The sequence below is a fragment of the Tamandua tetradactyla genome, chromosome 13 (genome assembly GCF_023851605.1).
Source record: "Tamandua tetradactyla isolate mTamTet1 chromosome 13, mTamTet1.pri, whole genome shotgun sequence".
Lineage (NCBI taxonomy): Eukaryota > Metazoa > Chordata > Mammalia > Pilosa > Myrmecophagidae > Tamandua > Tamandua tetradactyla.
Genome location: NC_135339.1, coordinates 93,838,052 through 93,843,781, shown reverse-complemented (window position 1 = coordinate 93,843,781; position 5,730 = coordinate 93,838,052). Strand labels below are relative to the sequence as shown.

The window sequence follows — 5,730 nt, the reverse complement described above, 5'->3', positions numbered from 1 at the left end:
TTCCTGTGAAAGCAACCGCTGTTTCTTAACGAAGGAAGTCCCTGCCCTGCACTTCGTTCCTCTCGCTTTTCCTGCCTCCGTTCATTATAGTAATCACGGCATTTAGATTACCCAGAATTAGCGGCAATTTGTTCTTTAGGGTAGCGTAATTAATCTCTAGGTTTAATAAAATGAATATACAGATTATGTACTAAGCTACACAAAATCATAAAAATAGCAATAAATTAGTGTCTCTAAATGGATGTAGAGCTCTAAGTGAATTCACTACTGCTTGGCATTAATAAGGCATGCGTCTTCTCCTCTGACCGTGCACGTGGCTGCAGGGCCGAGAGCTGATGGGCACCTGCCGCGAAGACACGCGGGCGGTGGGTGCCTCAGTGCGGAGCGTGTGGGGGGCTCACGCTGGTGGTGGCTCCGACGAGCAGCCCGAGCTGACGTCATCGGGGTCCCCAGGAGGGACACAGTCACAGCTCTGCCCTGGGTTCCTTTGCTCTGGGGGAGGGGACCCGTCCCGATGGTGGGGTGGGGGCTGCACCGATTATGGTTGGGGACCCCTTCAACACCAGGACATGTGAATATGGGTGCATTTCATCCTAGGGTTGGGGTCACCACTGGGGGCAGGGAGCCCATCGCCGTGGGGTCTGTGCCTACAGCCCTGGTGATGAGGAGGGTCTGGGCTGCCCCGTCTGCCTGAGGCTCAATTCCAGTTGGGGGGGAGGCGAGCAGGGTGGGGGCCCAGGTGCAGGGACTTCGGTGGTTTCCAGGCCGCACAGCAGATGCTCCAGGGAGGGGCTCTGTCGGCGTGGCAGGCAGGTCCCTCTGATGCTGGGGCCTGGTGGATAACGTGGCCGGCTTGAGCTGTGTCTGGACGTGCGGATGCCCTGAGATTAAAAACCGGTCAGATACCAACAATCCATTGGTTTTAGAGAACCTCGTTCCTAACAAAGTTGTAAGTGAAACTGGATGGACAGCAGCCCCTGGCAAATTAGTTCTTGTGCCTTTAAATGATAGCTGCAGAGGAGGTGCTTACTTGGATAAATTTAAAAGGATTTGTTCAGAAAAATCACCTCCCAAAGCTGCAGATTCAACAAATGCAGGCGGGAATGGGAGCTTGAGCTAAAGCTGCCCTGGAGGGTGGTGGCTGGGTGCCCGAGCAGTTCTCCAAGTCAGGTTCTGCCCGAGGAATGCCATTTGGACGAGTCTGAGTACTCCTTTTGGGATATGTGAGAATGTGGGCGCTTTCACAGGCCCAGCTTCCCGGAATCTTTTGCTTCCTCTGTCTGCTGGGCAGAGGACCCCAGGCCATGTACAAACACAGCAGAGCGTGAACTGGACATTTTACTTCCTTATTATTGTGAATTCACATTGGGCAATTGTTATTCTCCCACCACAAGCCAACACCCTTGTTATTTTTTCAGTCAAACAGAAGAAGCGAAAAAAGAGGATTTAACTAGAGGTTTGATCTGTCCTACGGCATGTTTCACAATACATTATTTTCTTTCTATTTGGGAGGCTTTTGATTTGGGAATAGTAATTGCTTTCATCACTGATTCTTACTTTGGAACAAATCTTCACATTAATTTCTTATTTACGTGCAAAGAGAGGCTCACGGGCACTTGGTCTTGCCCAGTGGCAGTGCCCAGCTCAGGTCGGCTTGGCTGGAAGCCCCGCTGCTCGGCCCCGGGCTGGGGAGGGCGCCGAGCTCAGTGCACTGCTGCCGTCCACGCGCTCGGGGAGGCAGAGGGGTGGGCAGAGAATTTCCACTGTAAGTGTTAAAATAAAAGCTTGTGCACGGCTCTGGGGGACCCTGAAAGAGAGCATTGAAGTCCTTCTGCAGGCACAGAGGGCATTGAGACCTCCCCGTGAGGCTGTCCCTGTGAGGGCAGTGCGGGGTGCTGGTGCGAAGGGAGGGGCCGGCCGGGCACCTGAAAGGGGCTTGCGCTTGGGTCCACAGCCCGGGGAGGCTGCGGACGGGAGCAGGGAGAGGAGGGAAGACGCCTGGCCGTGCTCCGTAATGGCGGCGCCAGTGTGGTCGGAAGCCGGGCTGTAAGGGGACGCGGCTGAGCTGTCCCTGCAAGGCCAAGACGGGGGACGCCAGCAGTGGTGTCCAGTGGGGATCCGGGAGAGTCCAGTGGGCATCCAGTGTGGTCCAGGGTGATCCAGCAGGCTCCAGTGAGGGGGAGTCCAGCGGGGATCCAGTGGAGTCCATTGGGGTCCAGCAGGACCCAGCGGGACCCAGTGGGGATCCTGGGGAGAGAGCACTGTGAGGAATTACTGCTGCAAATCGCCAGATGTGCTGGTTGATGAGATGTTGACCTGGAGAGAAGAAGGAGTCGAGGGTGGCCCCCTGTCTTGGCCCTGGAGGGGTGTCACTGGGGTGCTTCTCTGGAGCAGGGCCTGACCGGGAGAGGGGCAGGTCTGGGGAGACGGCTGGTGGGGAGTTAACCGGGGGCATGGGACACCATCCATGTGGATGTGTCCACTGCATGGTTTAACACATGGGACTAAAGTCAGGAGTGAGGCTGGCCCAAGGAGGGGATGGAGCTTTGCCATGCAGCGAAGGGACCTGAGGCCCTGAGGGTCGGATCCGCGTCGGGGGCCGAGGGAGAAGGAGAGCCCTCCAGTGGGCGGTCCTGAGATAATCGCAGCCTGAGGAAGACTGACCGCTGCGGTCAGGGGCTGGGCAGAGAGGAGAAGGCCGGGCAATGGGGCGCCCGGGGTGGGGGGCAGGTGTGCCAGTGCGCTAGCCCCCCAGAACCCCTCCCTGTGAGGAGCCGCCGAGACGGGGGAGCTGCGGCCGGCCACCGGGTCTCTTCCTACTGCCGGTTTCCACTTTCCGGATTGTCTTTTGGGTAATGATTTCCAAAGCCGCCTTCACTGGATACTTTCCTCATCATTTCGAGGCAAAGATAGTGAAGCTTTCTGCTTATCTGTCGCAACTAAAGAAAGGGTTGTGTGCTTCCACCGATCTGAAATAAAGGTAGAGCAAACCCAGGGAGGCAGCGCGGTAAGGGGGCCGCAAAACCCGAGAGACCAACACAACCGAAGGGCCACATGGTATGGCCACAGTCCAAACGGACGCGGATGGCTTTGCACCCGTTTGTCACAATCCGACTTAAAGCAGGAGCAGTCGCATCGACACAGGGAAATCAACGATGGTTTCCAGAAGCAATGGGAGTTCAATTCCGACAGTTTCACTGTTGTTTCCATTGGTGTGGAGACACAAGAGCATGGTGGCCTCAGAGTCAGGGTGGGAGACAGGCCCCCCCTTTTGAGAGTCTTGGGCTGCTTGTCACCCTCTGCTGGGGGAGCCGCAGTCTCTGAGCCCCCTGCAGACCCTGCCCCAGGCCCGTCGGCCGCCGAGCCCCCTGCACACGCAGTGCCTGAAGGATGGGCCTTGACCAAATAGTTGCTTTTGCAGAAATAATTAGCAGTTGGTAGATATATTGCTTGAAGGATTTCCACCAGAGCTGAAACCTTTTGCTAAGCAGACATAATAAACTGATGATTGCTTATTTTTTGAATTGTTGCTGAGCATCGACAGCTCAGCAGCTGGTGTTTGTCAGATTTGGTTTCTCTTTGGCAGAGGGCTCGCCCAGCCCCCCGTTGTTTACTTAACACCTCCACCATCTTTGGGATTCAGGGTTCCCCTGCATTCATGCGTCCTCAGAGACAGTCATGCCACGTGGGGCCCTCAGCCTGTGAGCCTGTGAAGGTGCAAATGTTACACACTCAGTCCTGTCTGCTGTGACCTGCTGGTGTTATATTGCCCAGTTTGGTGTCTGGCAGCTGTTCCAGGGTTCCAGCCACATGGTGCAGTCCATCAGACGCTGAGTGTCCCCCAGCAGTGGCCAGTGGCCTGGACCAGGGGGTGGAGGCCTGGGTCAGGGGCTGGGGGCTGGCTAAGGATTGGGGACCTGGATTAGGGACAGGGGCCTGGGTTAGGGGGCGAGGGCCTGGATTGGGGGCCTCAGCACAGCAGCCCCAGCCTCCACTCTGCAGGACATGGGGAGTGGTGGGGGGCCTTTGCCGAGCGCTGACCTCCTCGTGAGGGGCAGGGGCAGGAAGAGGGACTTGGGAGAGATGGAGGACACGACCAGCTGCTGACCCTCCGTGGGCCGTGAGCTGGCCGCTGCCGTGTGAGGGCCAGCCGGCTGCACCTGTGGGGTCTGGAGCCCCGGCCTACCCCACCTTCCTGGTCCCCTCCCGGGCGACCTTCCACTCTGGGGATCCCCAGGGAAAGCAAACCCCACCTCCAGAGTAGGCACCTGATGCCGAGGGAGCCCCCTGTGCCACCACCCACCATAGGAGTCCAAACGGAGCAGCGGGTCAGCCTCCGGCACAGGCCATGGTCGGCTTGGGGATGCCGGCGCCAGCGTGGCCTGGAAGCCCCCCACCTCCCAGATTCTGAGGGTTGCAGGACGGGCACGGCCCATCTTCTACTCCGTGGGACCCTAGGCCCGCCCTGCAGAGGGGCTTCTGCTCTGGAGCCTGGCTGTGGAGTGTGGGCCCTGACATCTGCCAAGGCCTCGGCTCCTTAACCTCACGGAGCCGCAGCTTCCTCGGCTAAACACAGGGCAACAGAGGCGGGGTACATGAAGTTTGAAAAAAACGCAGTTGGGTCTCATTCTGCACATTTGGAGGCGAGTGAAGGAGGGTGGTGAAGACGCGGCAGCAGCCATGCGGGGCTCGCAGCGCGGCCTACGGGAGGGGTCCCAGACCCCCACGCTCTCCGGAGGGTCTTCAGGGGGAGCGCAGGGTTAATTGCCTTGTGTTCGGAACACTAAGCCCCTGGGCAGCCTCTCTGCTTATCTCTCAGCTGGCGGCAGTTCTCTTGCTGACCCTATCTTATCTCACTGTTTACTCACTCACTCTGTTTTCTGCAGGCGCTGGGAAACCAAGTTGTCAGAATTAGTATCAGTCAACACGATTTATTGAGTGCTCAAAAGGCAGTTCTCGGGGGGCAGCTGGGCAGCTCCCCCTTTTGCACTCCAGTCTGCAGCTGTGCGACCTGGGCAGAGATGGAGCTGGTGAGGGACCCCCATGTCCGAGTGTCCATCGGCCGGCAATCTGCAGCCCCTACTGAGGCACAGGTGCAGGGTGGGCGCCAGCTCCTTGCACTGTGTGGGTGACTCCCCCCGGGGTGGTGCAGCCCCCCACAAGGCGCAAGTGCAGGAGCAGGGTGGGCACCAGCACTCCGCACTGTGCGGGTGACTCCCCCCAGGGCAGTGCTGGCCGCAGCATGTCCATAGGGGCCACCTCAGACATTGTGCCTGATGGAGGCTGGTCAGCCAGCCCAGACCCCTGTTCAGTCTCAGGTACCAGTTAAGAAAGGAAACGTGGCTGCTGGCGGGGGGAGCGCGTCTTCACCGATAGGATTCAGTTGATTTTTCAAAGCAGTTGTTGAGTTTGGCACTTCCATAGTTGCACCAGATGAAATCAAAGCAGATTAAAAACTGTCTTTCCAAGTGTTTATTTTAATTTTTTTTTTTATTTAAAGGCAGGTAAGAGGTTTTGTTTTGTTTGCCCTCTCTAATCAGTACGTAATTTTTTTGCAACAAAATCACATAGTGATGAAAACTTTTCCAAACTTCCATCTGCACAATGCCCTCTCCGTTTAAAAGATCGCTGTTTTTCTCATTTATAGTTAAAAGGCCATCTTCATTTTAAGTAATAAGTTCATTCAAAAAGTTAACAGGGAGCATATTGCTGAGAGTTAGCAGCTTTTAA

At 56.8% G+C, this 5,730-nt stretch overlaps 1 protein-coding gene across 1 annotated transcript in view; it reads left to right on the top strand.

Moving 5' to 3' along the window:
- Positions 1-5,730, top strand: part of TCERG1L (transcription elongation regulator 1 like) — a 215,433-nt gene that overhangs the window by 28,395 nt on the left and 181,308 nt on the right. The gene's annotated exons all lie outside the window — the stretch shown is intronic.